The sequence below is a fragment of the Stegodyphus dumicola genome, chromosome 6, assembly GCF_044657685.1.
Source record: "Stegodyphus dumicola isolate Sdum_Otavi_A_Nest chromosome 6, ASM4465768v1".
In the NCBI taxonomy this organism is placed as follows: domain Eukaryota; kingdom Metazoa; phylum Arthropoda; class Arachnida; order Araneae; family Eresidae; genus Stegodyphus; species Stegodyphus dumicola.
This window is the reverse complement of record NC_140773.1, coordinates 203,882,209-203,898,401: the sequence shown is the minus strand read 5'-3', so window position 1 is coordinate 203,898,401 and position 16,193 is coordinate 203,882,209. Positions and strand designations below refer to the sequence as shown.

At 30.6% G+C, this 16,193-nt stretch overlaps 1 protein-coding gene across 1 annotated transcript in view; it reads right to left on the bottom strand.

Annotated features, from left to right (window-relative positions):
• The window catches only part of LOC118201612 (DEP domain-containing protein 7-like), a 63,053-nt gene that overhangs the window by 24,937 nt on the left and 21,923 nt on the right, over positions 1–16,193 (bottom strand). The window lies entirely within an intron of this gene.

Below are 16,193 nucleotides of genomic sequence, written 5' to 3'. Positions count from 1 at the left end.
CATTAACAGTTTTTGTGAATGAATTATATTTTCAAAGTACCTATTTTATAAATGGTGCCGATGCAATACATTCACATACAAAAATCAAGTACACTGCGGGGATGGGGGATGACAGTTCTATATTTTTTGTTCTGCTGGGCCGATTGACAAAATTCAACTTTACTTTTTCATGTCTTGAAAGTGCGACTTAGGATATGTATTAGATTTGTATATAGCCTTGTTCTAACATAGGTATTTTGACACAAAATTTGACTTTTTCTGAAACAACATGCCATTTTTTTTTTTCCATATTTCAATTTTGATTCTACAACTCAAATTATGCCAAACTACCAAGTTTTGTAAAAACCGCAGGAGTAGTTTTTAAAAAATTAGCACTCAAAATTTTAGCTTCTCAATGTTCATTGAATTTGATATATATTTATTAATATCTCTTTTTACTTCCTTGTACAAAGTAAAAAAAAAGTATTGTAATCGCGAAGAGTTTCAGGCAGCATATTTCAACGAAAATATCCATTTCGACCGCTATTGAATGCAATTTAACGATGTTTTTGAGGGACATCTGTACGTAAGAACAGAATAAAAGACTCGTTTCCTCCAAAAATATTATAAAACTGCTTTAAAATTAATTCTGAAGAGAATTTTTCATAAGTACAGATTACATGAAATGTGATTACATGAAACGTGAGTACGTACGTATCTCGCATAACTCAAAAACGAGTAGCCTCACAACGTTGAAATTTTGTATATAGAACTGCTATAACATGTAGATGTGCACCTCGTATTTTGGATGCAATCGGCCGCACCAAACGTATATAAATATATTTATATATACATCCACTCTGTTACCCGGCTCAGTGATCTCAGTTTCTTTACTTTTATATATTTGTAAATTGTACATTGTTTGCTTTAAAAATGATTGAATTATGTTGTTTTTATCTTCCGGTTAAGGTTTTTATGCCTTTGTAAATCATGTATGCAATATTTTTAGAATTATCAACAATTTTAAAGTTGTTTAAGTGCAGCTAAGCCTTTTTTTTTATAGCGGCCATTGATTGTTTACATTTGAAACAGCAGACTAGTGGATTTGTTGCCAGTCTAGAGAAACTTAACTTTGCAACGACAAAGATAACGCCTTCATTTATTATTGCCAATTAAATCATGCTTAATCCTTTCTGGAATTTTTTCGAGGAAATAAGTGTTTAAGATTTACTTCGTAATTTTTAATATAGATATTTTGAGTTTTTATGTATTTTTGTCTTCTCCTGAAGTGAGAACTGAATTAATTGAATGAGAAATACTCAATCGTCTGTGAAAAACTATTTCTTTTTTGTTTTGTTTGCTTAATTTCTTTTATACATCATTCTAGCTTTATTATAGTATTTGAATAGAACATGTGGCAATGATTAGATAATTCTATTCTTTAAATGATATAAATTTTGTGCATTATGAGTTACAATATGAACGAAATATAATACTGTTAAGTGAATCTAGCGCCAGAGTGTCGCTATGGTAAAGAAATACTAGAGTGAATTTTAAAGAATGCATTTATTCTATTGTGGTTTGTGCGCTGTCGGCGAAGTAGATTTAATTCAATCCAATAAGTTTAAATGAAATGCAAGAAAAAATGCGTATAATTTAATATTCCTTACAAGGAAGTCATGTGGTGTACACATCAGATTTTTTTATTAAACTTACTTGATTCTTCTTTTCATATTTCGAAATTTAGGTTCATTCCAAATAAAATTCGCCAATTTTTTATGATTCATTTTTTAAATTTATATTTTTAAACAATTTTTAGAAATTTTTCAAAAAGAATTTTGAAATATAACCTATAAAATTTTTGCCATCATCTTAAAGTAGATGTATTTCTAAGCATACCTGCAAAATATTAGAGTTTTTTATTCAAAACTTCCTAAGATATACCGTGAATTTACATTTTGCCGTATTTATTATAAGTGATAATAACGAAAATGTGGTGTATGCATTTTGTTAAAATTCTTTGAAATTATGAACGATGACTTTGCCCCCACTCCTGCACAAAGAAAAAAGGCAAAGAAAAACAGGTTGCTATAAATTAAGAAGTTCACCAAGTGAATTATTCTTGGTGCAATCTGGACAAAAATTTACCAAGATAAATTTTTTAATTTATCCATAAATTATGAACCAAATTTTACAAAAGTTAATATTTAGGCATAATTTGAGTTGTAGAATTGAAATACGGAAAAAAATTGGCATGTCATTTCTGAAAAAGTCCGATTCTGTGTCAAAATACCTATGTTAGAACAATGCTATATATAAATCTAATATATATCCAAAGTCGCACTTTCGAGACATAAACGCAATTTGAATTTTAACAATCGGTCCAGCAGAATGGGAGATATAGAACTGTTCTTTTTTTTGTGAAGTGTACCCACTTTAGTAATTATTATAATTTTCGAAATTGAAAAAAAAAAAAAAAAAAAAAAAAAGAAGAGAGAGAAAGAAGAAAAAAGAAAGAAAGAATGAGATTGCAAGAGTCTTAATATCCAACTTCTCTTGTTATAACCAATGTCACACATATTTAAATATTTTATTTCTGTCTCATTATCTCTGTCTTGATCTCAGAACACATAAAATGAAAAATATTGATTTCATACAAATAAATACCATAAAAGCTAATTCATTAGTAAAGCTTGTGCATTATATAGATGCTAGAGATACTTGAATAAATTTAATAACATTTCTGAATTTAAAGCCATTAAACAAACAAATTATTTAGTCAAACCCTGAAATTATACCCCAGCACAAAAACTTTATAACCTTATTAATATGAAATTAAATTAGTTTAAAAAAGTAATCATTTTCATAAGTACATTGCTTTTCAAAATTAGACAATTAACACTTGTTTACTTAAAAAACATACTGAAACCAAATTGGAAAATATGCAATTAAATAATAATTCAATAATGCAATAGTGCTGATGCTGAATATATAATCATATTCATGAATGTAAATGGGGCTATAACAGCGGTAAGTATGAAAAACTATGCAGACTGGAAGCAGGGCAATCCCAAGTTCGGGTTCCAATGTAATGCCTAAGCTTGTCTGCAAACTGCAGAAATAATTTCAAAAGACCAGATCTGGAAGTCCTAGTGAAGGTAGTCTGAAAGCTAAGATCCCCATTGGAGACCAATATTTAGTATTTTTAGTAAGGTACCGAAGGACTACTGTAACTACACAGCTTTCTGGTGCACTCTTTGCTGCAACTGGAACCTCAGTTTCAAGGGTTATTATTCCTTAAAGTCATTCTAAGACACATCATGTTACCAGAAGATCTGCCATTTGTGTTGACTTTATTGTCTTGTACAAGACAGTATGTCTAGCATGGTGCAGAGAATATCAGCCATGGATTTAGCTTCGAAGGACAAGTTCTCTTACGTGACAAGTTTAGATGTAGCTTAGGTATTGATTCTCAATACACTGAAAAGAACATGGAAATCAAAACCATTCCTCTAACTTCAAGGAAAAGAACAACTGTGGTGGCAGAAATGCCATATTCAGGCAAACAAGTTGTTAGATGGCTCCTCACCATTCTCCTCATTTCTTGACAAGGGTTTTCTGACTGCTAAACAGGCATACAAAAGAGATCTAGAACCTCACAGATGATTTTCTAGGAGTACAGCCAGCTGGCTCTCAGTTCTTTTTTATGGATAACATTCATTTACATTGGGCTCAGCTAACTTCAAAGTCAGAATATTCAGCGGATGGATTGGCCAGCTAGATATCCAAAAATGAACCTCATTCAGCATGTCTGGAAGGCACTAGGAATGGAAAATGCAATTCACCAGTTACCTACAACAACAATCAACGAACTAAGAACTGCTTTGGTGTAGGAATTAGTCTGGTTACATAGGAGCTTATCAATTTTCTTATTAACAATAAGAACCCATTTGTATTTCTTAGATAATCATTAATGATTTTTAAATTTGAAAACAATCTGTCTATTGTAGCAACAGTTAGTACAATCATTAAAAAAAGCAATAAAACTGTACACATTTCATAAAAGTCCCTTTTCAGTGACTGTTACTTTTTTAACATTAAGTTTCCAATTCTTAAATAGTCATATTTTCACAAATGTAGTGCATTTATAAATTATAAAGTAAATTCTCATAACAGTGTTTCAGAACAAATATCTAATAAATTGTCACATTTTTGTACTAATCCAGTTTCCCCAGCACAGATTATATATTAATTTTTCAAAAAGCTAAACCAATCTCTCACATTTTTCATGCCAATAAATCAATAATTTATTTGTCCTAAAATAATATCTAAAATGCAGTTAAATACATTGACTTTAAAATATTCTTTACAGGATTGAAATTTATGTGTCGAAAGCTTATGAAAATAACATTTTATCTTATTTTGTCTTTTGGTTAGAAACTCTGAAGCTATATCCCATTTTATGGCCATTTATTTCAATACTGCTGAAAAAAAAAGTTCCAATTAGTTTGTAGTTTCTTTACGCAGGCATTATTTAAACATTGGGTAGCCTCATCTAGATATAAGATATTCATCTAGATGTATCCGTAGATTATTTTCATTTTCCGCTGCCAGGTGTCACTGTAATATTTTGGCGCCAAACAACCAGTTCGCGAGTTACGACGCTGAGCATCTGAATTTTTCCCGCTTAACCCTTTGACAGTTTCATTTTTTTCCAGAATTCGGTCAAAAAAATGTTACATTTTTTTATTGCATTGTTTTGTTCATTTTACATTTTTAAGTAAAGATATGTTATTAAAATTAACATTTCTAATATTTTTAAGCATTTATTATAACTTTTTTTCTTTAATGAAAATAATCAATTTTCCCTGCAAATTGTTTTTTCCCCCTACATGAATGCAAAACAGGGAAGTTACATTTACAATCAAAATAATACAATTACTTAAAAGATATTTTTGATTACAATTCAATTACATTTACTATTATGTTTTGATACAAAACATACTTACCCTTCTTTTTTTAAAGATCTGATTTAGTGTGCTATATCTCAAAGCAAGGTGACAGGCACAGTCCAACATCACAGTCTGGGCAAAAATACCTTGTCTCTTTTCTAATTCTTTTGCCGTTGTCATTTTTTTTTTTTTTTCAATGAACACACATAACACTGTCTTGCGGGTCTTAGTTTTTTCTCTTTAGGTGAAATAACCTCTAAAAAATGTCTTTCTGTTAGTCTTAGTAGAGTTGGTAAATATCCAGGATGGCCTTTTCTTTCTTCTACTGCTGCATGCCTTTCAATAAGTCAATCGATAATTTCCAATCAAAACTGTAAATTCGTATCTTTACCGCCGTGCTTTTTATACAAAACATAAGGGTTCCATAAACAGATGTCTAGAAGGGAAAAAAATATTTTTTGTAGTATTTCTTTCCTCGTTTCTTTATTACAGGATAATTACTTAGGTTCTGGTCCATTCGATCTACACCACCCATTGTGTTATTATACTCCATAACTACTTTAGGTTTTCGTTTAATTTCATTCGAAGTGGATACTTGAACCATTTCCGGATTATGTATTGTAGATATGAGAGACACGGCTTTTTTGTCCATCTATTTCATAATGCACACTTTTCCCTTCTGGTAAGCAAGCATTTGCCCTTTTTGAAGTTTTTTTGTCAACAGTGCTTTAGGAACTTCCTTTCTTTGAAGTTTTAATGTTCTGTACATATCTGTACAGTAACTAATGAGGATATCTGCTATTTCAGGAGATGAATAAAAGTTGTCAGTTGTCAGACAGTATCCTTTATGTAAAAGTGGTTGCATAAGTGTAATAACTACCTGCGAAGATTTGCTCAAATGTTTGTACCTTTCATCAAACACAGTTCCTTTTCTGGTGTATATTATCATAGACCATACATATCCAGACTTTGACTCACAAAGCATGTACAATTTTATTCCGAAGCGTGATCGCTTTAGAGGAATATACTGTTTCCAACTTAGCCTTCCTTTGAACAACATAAGACTCTCGTCTATGGTAACATCACGTTCAGGGATGATCATTTCTTCGAAACGAGTTTTTAAATGCTTTAGCACGGGCCATATTTTTGCTAATTTTGGACACTCATGAGAATTTATGTCAAAATTGACATTATCTGAAAAACGCAAAATAATAATAAATAAATTAACTGTAAATTAATTGAAAGCGGCGATATGACATCACTTTTGGGAAAAATGGAACGGATGTTGAATGCCTCTTGCTCCAATACTGCTCAACAACTGGCTTTTTTACAATACCTTGCAGACTATTCAAAGCAAAAAATACATGTAATTCATCTTTCGATGTTGGTGTCCATTTTTTGCTCCTGGAATGCCTACAAAGTGTACTGTTTTTTATGCATTGCTCAGCATATCTATTTGTTTCAAAAACAATCAGGTCAAGCGAATAATCGTCTATAAAAGCATCATAGAACTGAAGTTTACCTTTAGTCTCTTCAATATCCAAGTTAATTTTTGGAATTCCAGTTAAAGCAAATCTAGGAAGTGGATCCGAAGGATCATCACAACTAATTTCAAAAAATTGTCTTGCTTGACTAATTCCATCTGTACTACTATCCAGATCATCTAGTAAACTTTCGCTACTATCATTTACAGATAATTCAGTTTCCGATTCCGAGTCACAGTTCGAATCACAAGAAATTAGCTCCATACACTCTGAATTATCCATTATTTAAAAGTAAAAATATATTATTCAACTCTTACATCAATAAAATTATCAGGCGGTTAGTAAAATATAACCAGAAAGCTATACACTGAAAGATAACAATTCGTCTTCTGATACAAAATATGCGAAAAAACCCATGCTTTTGAACCAATAAGACAATAAACTGCAAACTGTCATTTACTGGACAACTATTGCCATCTATATGAAAAATTTGTTACTAAAATTGGAAAAAATACGGCCGAAACAGTGCAAACGAAATAGAAATCAGATTGCCCATATGCATCAGTAAAGGCCCGAAAGACGGGCAAAACAGGGAAGGGGTTAAGCGAGTGTTGTTTGTTTTGGATTTGATATGGACGTAGAATATGACGTAGAATGCAGAAAGGTTTTGTTTACTAAATTCCATGTTATTGGAAATTTTTATTTCTGCTTATGAACTGTGAAAGTAAAGTACGCTAGCAATTTTTAGATAAGTAAGGTTATAATGCATATTATGAACATCACTAATTGCATAGAAGCTGAAGTAAATTTTAAAAAATTCTTTGCGTTTCTAGAAGCCTTAAATATAAATGAAAATATATGTATATTATTAAAACTAAAATGTACTGTTACTGAAAAAATAAACAAATAAATAAATAAATAAAAAAGTTAAACAAATTAAAAAAATAATTGGTACTTTACAAATACAGGGCAACTGTAAAGAAATGTTCATAATATTTACACAAAATTTGCTATGCTTGTATACCGCTGACTTCAAGGTCATAGCTGGATAATTTATTAGAAATCTCATTTGTTTTAAAATGCCCTATGGGCAGTTATATTTTATGCATAATCCATAAAATATTGTTTTTAATTTCAAAATTCTTAATTCCTATCTCTTTTTATAGAAGACGTTATAAAAATAAGCTTTTTCTCTTTACATATACACACATTAGGTAAAGAAAATGGAAATATTTAATTAATTAATTCCTGCACTTCTGCTGGAGAGGACTGAATTTAAAAGCAATTTTTTGTTACAAAACGTTTAGGGCATTAATACTGTCTCATGTTAATTGGTAATGAAAGTTTAGAGCCGTAAACATCCCAAAGTCTGAGCACATGTATATACATTCACATAAAAGTGAAACGAAAATATATATAAATATCTATAGGGTTTCAAAATAAATTAAATTTAAATAATTCTCTTGCGCCATTGCTGCAAGGAATGAAATTTGAATTTAACAAACATTCTCTATTTGTAAAAAGCAAATTTAAAGTTAATTAAATTTAAATGAAATTTAACGCAAACAAATAAAATAATTATTAATTATTGCTGCGAACTAATCTACAATACCATTTAAATTCTGAGAGCATATGTAAATCAAGTGCAAGTATCAAAATCCATGAATAAATATATATATCCAAAAATTTATTTATCCTATTATTCACTTTTGCATTTTTATAATTTTTTTAGGATTAATAATCTATCCTATTATTCACTTATGCATTTTTATAAATGTTTTAGGATTAAAAATCTATCCTACTATTCACTTGTGCATTTTTATAATTTTTTAGGATTAATAATCTATCCTATTATTCACTTATGCATTTTTATAAATTTTTTAGGATTAATAATCTATCCTATTATTAACTTATGCATTTTTATAAATTTTTGGAATTATATATTTATTCATGGATTTTGATACTTGCATTTGATTTACATATGCTCTCAGAATTTAAATGGTATTGTAGATTAATTCGCAGCAATAATTAATCATTTATTTGTTTGCATTAAATTAAATTAAAATTTAATTTAAATTTGCTTTTTACGAATAGAGAATGTTTTTTAAATTTAAATATATATGTACAGGGTATGCTTTAAATTCGTATTATATAATTTTCAAACTTTTTTGCAGGGAAAATTTAAATAAATAAAGAGCATAAATAAAACAATATATTTAATGCATATAATAATAGAAATAAATTATAAAACACAAATATAGATCAAATTGGAACAAAAAGCTAAGAAAGTTGCAGACAGGGTGCAAAAAGCGTATGGGATTCGAACTCATGACCCCAAAAGGTAAATATTGTTACCGTCAGCTTTACCACTAAACTAGCATCACACGGGAGTCAGATGCATATTTTGGCTTATATACATCATCAAGTAAATCAATTCTTAAAACTAAATTATTTGGTCTTATTTCAGTGTGCTATCGTCTGAAAAATTCACCAGAGTTTGTTCTTCAGCTTCTAGTATATTTTTTACAAATAACATTATCTTTTAAAGTGGCGTTCCGATTGAAGTTAAACGGGCTGCTAAAAATATATTTCTTGTGCTTACAAATATATGTTAGGCAAAAAGATATATTTATAAATAGGGAAATACGAATTTAACATACTCTTTAATGCAGTGGAATATTTAAAAGGCTATCAAATTTAATTCATAATTAATGTTTTTAGATTTTGCCTCTTTCAAAAGAAAAAATAATAAATCTTTTAATCATATCTAATTTGCTATAGCAGTTTGATATAGTCAGACATTCATTTTCATTAAAGGTAAATGAGTATGCAGAACTAGGAAATAATTGTCAGGACAAATTTACTATTTCATGGACTTGGAATTATAATTTTTGCCTCTGATATTTTTTTAACTGAATTTCTTGAATGCCTGATTTTATCTGTGAACAAGTACTGTAATTGCAGTTATCTTATTTTTCTTATCTTTTTTTAACTAAATTCAGCTGATTGCTGTCTTTTTTAGCACGCAGATTTCTCGCTATAATGTTAATTCAGAAATAAGTGTTTTTAGCAAAACATTAACATTCGCTTAGGGAAACTAAGTTAGCGTTCATCGCTACGTGTGCCGCCATTAATTTTTGGTGACTACACCTGATTGCTCCTTTTTTACCATATGACCCCGACACATCCGCAGACATACGGGTAGAAGTTGAACAATGTTGAACTCCATCAATACATCATCCGTCATTGCACATTGACCGGATTGCAGATATCAGTCAAAGTGAATTCGCTTGCTGATTAGAGAAACGCATACACAGCAGTGGAAACGAGCCTTTAGTGTTTGTTGATATGGCAAGCTTAAATACTAAAATGAGAATCTGGGATTTACCGAATTCTGAAGAAGATGCTATTAAATTTTTACAAAAATATAACATTTTAACAGACCTTAGGGAATGTACCAACTCTCATCTGATGAAGCTTTATTTTGGGAAAACAGAATTTTTTGGAAGTGCAATGTTGCAAGTAATCAGCATGCAGGAATAACTGGTACAGTCAAAAGTCTTTAATCCAGACGTCCATAATCCGGAATGATCTATAATCCGGACCTCAAAGCTACAAATTTGCTGCGCATGTGTCAACGTATGATGCGTTAACACATACGCATTTGCGTCTGCACATAATACGTTTACGCATGCACGTTTAATGTATAACAGACAGTATAAGCTAAGCTAAAATTATCTAATTATCTATTTCAGTTAATGTTGCAGATTGCGCTGTTCCTTAATCTTCTAATTGGATCCTTTTTTGCAGACCGTTAGAGTAATTTTATAAAAGTAAGCTTGAACTTTCGATTATGTCCCAAAGAATTTCCGATTCTGGAGCTGCCAAAGAATCTACAAAGCGAAAGCATGCTTCGATGTCCATCAAACAAAAAGTGGAATTGCTGCAAAAAATGGATAAAGGCATATCCTTTGTTTCTCTAACCATTCCGAAATCTGTTTATCAATTTCACGCTGCTCTGCGGGAGGGGGGGGGAAGCACGCAATGAATTGGAAGTTGATCTGTAGGCATTATCTTTATCTTCAGGGCAGATGTTTTTATTTTATTCAGCTTATAATTCCTTAATAAATGTAATATTTCATCTCGATGTACTCCGTCTTTGATATGATTTAAATCAAATTCCTCGTCATTATAAATATCATGAATACACATCAAATAATTTTCTGGTTGCATTGCAATTTGCTAATTTCGACTATGCGTAATGTATGCTTTGCGCATGCACGCGTTGAAAGAAATGTTTAATAAAGTAAACAAATAAATATTAAGTTTTTTTTTTTTTTTGTAAATTTTGATACCCTTTAGATCATAATTGCTCTTTATTTCATAAATTATGGTTTCATATTTTTAATTTTATAATTTCTGCATGCCATCTTACCATATTTAAACTGATAATCTATAATCCGGAAATATTTTTATACAAATTTTGACATACAATTTTGAAATACAAATGACAATTTTGAAATACAAATGAAATATTTTTATACAAACGAGACACAGTGGAAGAGGACATTCTGAATAACCAGCCTATGTAAAGCCCATTTATAAATAACTTTCATTATAATGATGAACCTTTTTTCACCTCTTTCTTTATCAGTATTTTAAAGTTTTGTATGAGATTTTAAATCTTCCTCACTAGGCTCTTCAGCATTATCTGACTTGTTTGTCTTCAAGTATTGCCACTTTTTAACCATTAAAATTTATAGAATTAAAAAATCAGAAACAAAACAGAATAAAATACAAGAAAAAAAGAATAGTAATATAAATTGAAATAAATAACAGTAAAATAACAAAAAATATGCATTAGCACTCTGTTTAATCAATCATATGATTTTATAATTCTTGCATTAGTAATGCATATACAGTCACACTAGATTCTAGTCTATAATAACTGAAAAGCAGCCTTTGGCTGTTAGGCTATGCTTGGTTAGGCTTGTGTTGTTGTGTTGCAGGCATAGCCTTGTAATGCCAATGTACAGTTTAAAGAAAATTGTTTAAGAATAAGTTAATCTTCCTCCTTTTTTTTCTCTCTCTCTTTAAAAAAGCTGTTTGATAACACAAGTAACAAAAAAATTCATACAACTGTTAACGACAGCTGATGAGTCTAACTGAGCATAGCTGAACAGTCAAAGGCAGCTTTTTAATTATCATCGGCTAGCCTCTCACAGTCACACATGCTCCCCCCCCCAAAAAAAAAATTACTGGAGTATGATTCCAAATCAGAGAGTCCACCAGTGGCCGAGCAGTAAAAGTCGCTGAACACTGGTAGCTCGCATAGAGCTGTAATGTACTAGAGAGAGAAATGGCAACCCTGAAGGGGAACAGGAATACGAACCACGTGACATTTGGTACATTTCCCAGATCGTATTTCCCGCGAATCTTCCTTACCATTACAGTTCTATGGAGAATTTGTGAGAAGCAAGTGTTTTGTGTGTAAGCGCATTGTTTCGGACTTCAAAAATGATACTTTCGTGCTCCGCATATGGATGTAATTCCAGATATGTGAAAGATGGAGGAGTAACATTTCACAACTGAGCTTTTTCTAATGTTTTAAAACCTAATTTTATAAAATGTAGAGGTTTTTTTATCCACTCTACTTGCCTTTTTCTAATAAAAAATAGATTTTCTAATTTTATATAATATATGCATACTTGAAATAACATTTAAATAAAAGTATCTTAATATATATGTATGTTTCTAATAACTGTTTTCTGAAAAAAATGTTAAAATTTTAGTAATACAATATAATTTTAATTAGTCTAGTATTCTGCTTTGGCGACGTTTTTTATACGCCAACAGACTGCTTTGAATGCGTTTGTTTATATATTTTTTGCGTTTGCTCATGCGGACATGTGCGAAGTAGTAATGTATGTATTTAATACTTGGTAATGTTGATGTAACACTGTGTAAGAACTGCATAAAATTATGTTTTTTTTTTGGGGGGGGACATGAATGACTTTATTGATATCCTTTTCTTGCATCCAAATATAACAAATTTACCTTCAATCACATATTTTCTTTCTTATATCATGTTTCTGGCATTTATTCAAATATTAATAATTTGTTAAGTATTAAGAAAATAGCAATTATATAGCAGTTAAATTTCAAAACTTTAATAGTTTTAAGTTTCTTTTTAAAAATAATGAACATTATTTAAATTTTACCTTCTAAAATTATTTAAAATAAGTGCGACTACATTGTGCAACGTGCATAATATATATATATATATATATATATATATATATATTTGCTAGTAAAAGGAAGTCTTAATTTACCACCTTTTTGTTTCATAATTTAATTATTTACCACTCTCTCTCTTCCTTTTAACTTATATCTGCTATATTGACATTCATTTTTAGTTCATTTTATTTAATATCTTTCTCATTTTGATTTGCCTACTCTGTAGTTCTCTGTAATACACCGTATTAACACTAAATTTCCTTTTTGTATTAACATTAAATTTCCTTTTCGTATTAATATTAAATTTCCTTTTTGTACTATTTTCTGTTTTCACTCATTCTTCTTATGTTATCTATTTTTTTTATTTTTTATTCTGTCCTGAGTACTAAAAAGCCTTCTTTTTTATTTATTTATTTTACTTATTTATTTTTTAGTTTGCTATTAGTTTATTATTTATTATTTAGTTATTAGTTTATTATTTAGTTTGTTCTCTCCAGTTTTTTTAATTTTATTTTAAATTTGGTAGACGCCGATGGACATATTGCAAAATATTATTCTACAGCATGAAAATTATTTAAATTTTAAAAATTAAAATTTAAAATAAAGTTAAATTTTAAAATAAAGTGTTCAATTTTAGGGAAATTATTAATTTTGGCTGGTGTTTATCGATCTAACCTCTTCTGCAAATTCAACGGCAGCTTCTGCGAAATGACGTCTTTCCAAGTTCGCATTACGAACTGAGAGAAAAGAGAGAAAAAAATCACCAGCCATGGCGATAGTACGCCAAAATCTGGATTCAGTTCCATTTCATGCCCAAACTCCTGCAGCTCATTCCTGTGCCACTTTTTCACCCGGTTTTGAATGGCGATGCTCCGTCTAGTATATAACAGGTCTATGGTAGCTCGGTCAAAGGTTTGAATCCAGCGAACAGGCTCGCTGCATGAGCATTTTCATGGTTTTTATTATGTGTCACACATACACGAGCCAGTTTCCCTTAGAAAATTCTCCATGTAGGCATCTCTCCCTTTAAATAGATAGCCCTTGAGACTTTGCCATAATATCATAAAACCAAACCTGAACCGGAGAAAAAAAGCGTTTTTCCTTTTATCACATACGTGTTATTTCACTATTTCTTATGAAACTGCGGAAACCTAGTTGAGAAACGCTGATTTAGACTTCGAAAAAGTCATGTCAATTGTTCATATTTTGCCTGGATGTATAGCATTCTGCCCCAAAATGCCTATTTTTTATTTAGTATCTTTTGGAATTTAGCCCATATGTCCTTTTCATTTTCATCCAAATTTATTAGGAATTTTCTCATATCATCAGTACAGGGCTCGTACACATTTCTGCACACAGAAATTAAGGACTTTTAAGGACCATTAATGAAAAAATTAAGGACCTATGAGCAAATGGGAACTGAATAAATTCAATTAAAATGCTATTCTATGCCTGAATTTCACTTTTGTAATACCATCTGTTAGCAATTAATTATTTCCTTTATTAAAAACACATTCCGTCAAACATTAATTGTTAAATACTTGCTTTATTCAGAAACATTACCGTCAACATTACTGCTCAAAAAAACTTACAGTTCAAAATATTATCGTTCTGAAAAAAACTGTTGTTGCCAATCGAGAAAATACATTTTAAATAAAATTAATACGTTGCGTTTACATTCGGGCATCCTAACTTAGTTACGACCTCGGAACATTAAGAACTTAGATTTAAAAAATTAAATCTCTAATATTAATGTTTATAGTTCGAAAGTCTTTAGCTGTCATATAAATTCAATGTCGTTTTCTATTCTTTTTCTGTGTCCTAGTTTTAGTAATATGCGGCGTGTTGTTATCGTTATCCCCAGTAACACTAATGTCATCACCATCATCATCGTCTTCTTCTGATTCAGCTTGACACTGCCATGACTTTAATTGGCTCACATGAGCTGTCGTACTAAAGAAATGTCCTTTCACCTTCTCTTCTAATTGAGTCACTCTATAGGTATCACTTGGTAAAACTTCTGTAACTACTAAAGGTCCTCGATACTTTTGCTGTGTTTTGGTTGATTCTCCAGTTGATTTAGGTACTCTTCTCATAACTACTATTTCTCCTCGTTCGAATGTTAAAGAATTGCTTTTCTTCTTGTCATAATTTGCTTTCATTTTCATCTGCATATCTTCAATTCTCTTTCTAGCTTCATTCTGTAAGATTACTGGATTCTCCCATTCATCTGCGTCTTCATCTGTAATCATCCTCATCAATCCGTCGTTAAATTTTGGTGAATAACCGTGAAGCATTTCGAAAGGAGTTTTATTTGTAGTCTTATTTATCATATTGTTTAGATTTCTTTTGTTGCATTCCTTAATCTTTTTGTCCCAGTCTCTCCGATTCGGATTTTCCATACTCGTTTTAATCGTAGCCAAAATTGTTCGATTTGCTCTTTCCACCATTCGATTACCACTTGGATGCTGAGTTGAATTGAGTGTATGACTGATTCCATTATTTTGACAGTACTCTCGAAATTCCTTCGCTGTGAAACATGTTCCTCTATCGCTGATAATTTTTTCTGGTAACCCAAAATCATCTACAAAACTCTTCAATGCAACTAAAACATACTTGGTTGCAGTACTTTTCATAGGATATAAATGTGTAAATCTCGTAAAATTATCAATTATTACAAATAATTCTTTATTTCCTCTTGAACTTTTTACGAATGGTCCTAAATGATCTATATGTATAATTGCAAAAGGTCTTCTACCAGGTCTAATTGGATGCAGTACTCCTTGTTTCTTACCATTAGGCATTTTATTTACTAGGCATTCGAAACACATCGAAATGTGATGCATAACATATCATTTCATTCCTTTAAACCAGTATGATTCCTCGATTTTGGCAACAGTTCTGTCTGCTGAAAAATGTCCCAAAAGATCGTGAAATTTTACTACAATACCTTTTCTCATCGATTTAGGTATGACATATAACAATTTCTCCTTTTCCTGATCTTTCACTTTACGAAACAATCGATTATTCTTCAAGACGTAATTTTCAGTTACATATTTCTCTGCATTCGTTCTATCATTTATCTTTTTCTTTAAAATGTCTATTAATTTGCGTAATTCTGGATCTGAATGCTGAATCATAAGAATTTGTTCATCTATCATTAGCGTTAAACAAATTTCCAAGTTGTTTTCAATTATAGAGTCTAAAGTTTCTTCTGGCTGATCGACTGGCGATCGGCTCAATGCATCTATGTGACTCATTCTTTTGCCTTGCCTGTGCTTTATTTCAAGATTGTATTCCTGGATCAGATTACTCCATCTTGCTATCTGAGGATTTGAAGTTTTCTTCGCGTTTAAATAAACTAACGCTTGGCAGTCTGTAATTACCGTAAATCGGATTCCAATTAAAAATTGTCGAAGTCGTGTCAAAGTCCAAACTATAGCCATTAATTCTAATTTGCTTGAATGATAATTCTTTTCTGTTTCTGTTGTTCCTTTACTTACACAATAAACTAAACGCCACTTTCTATCTTCACCTTTTT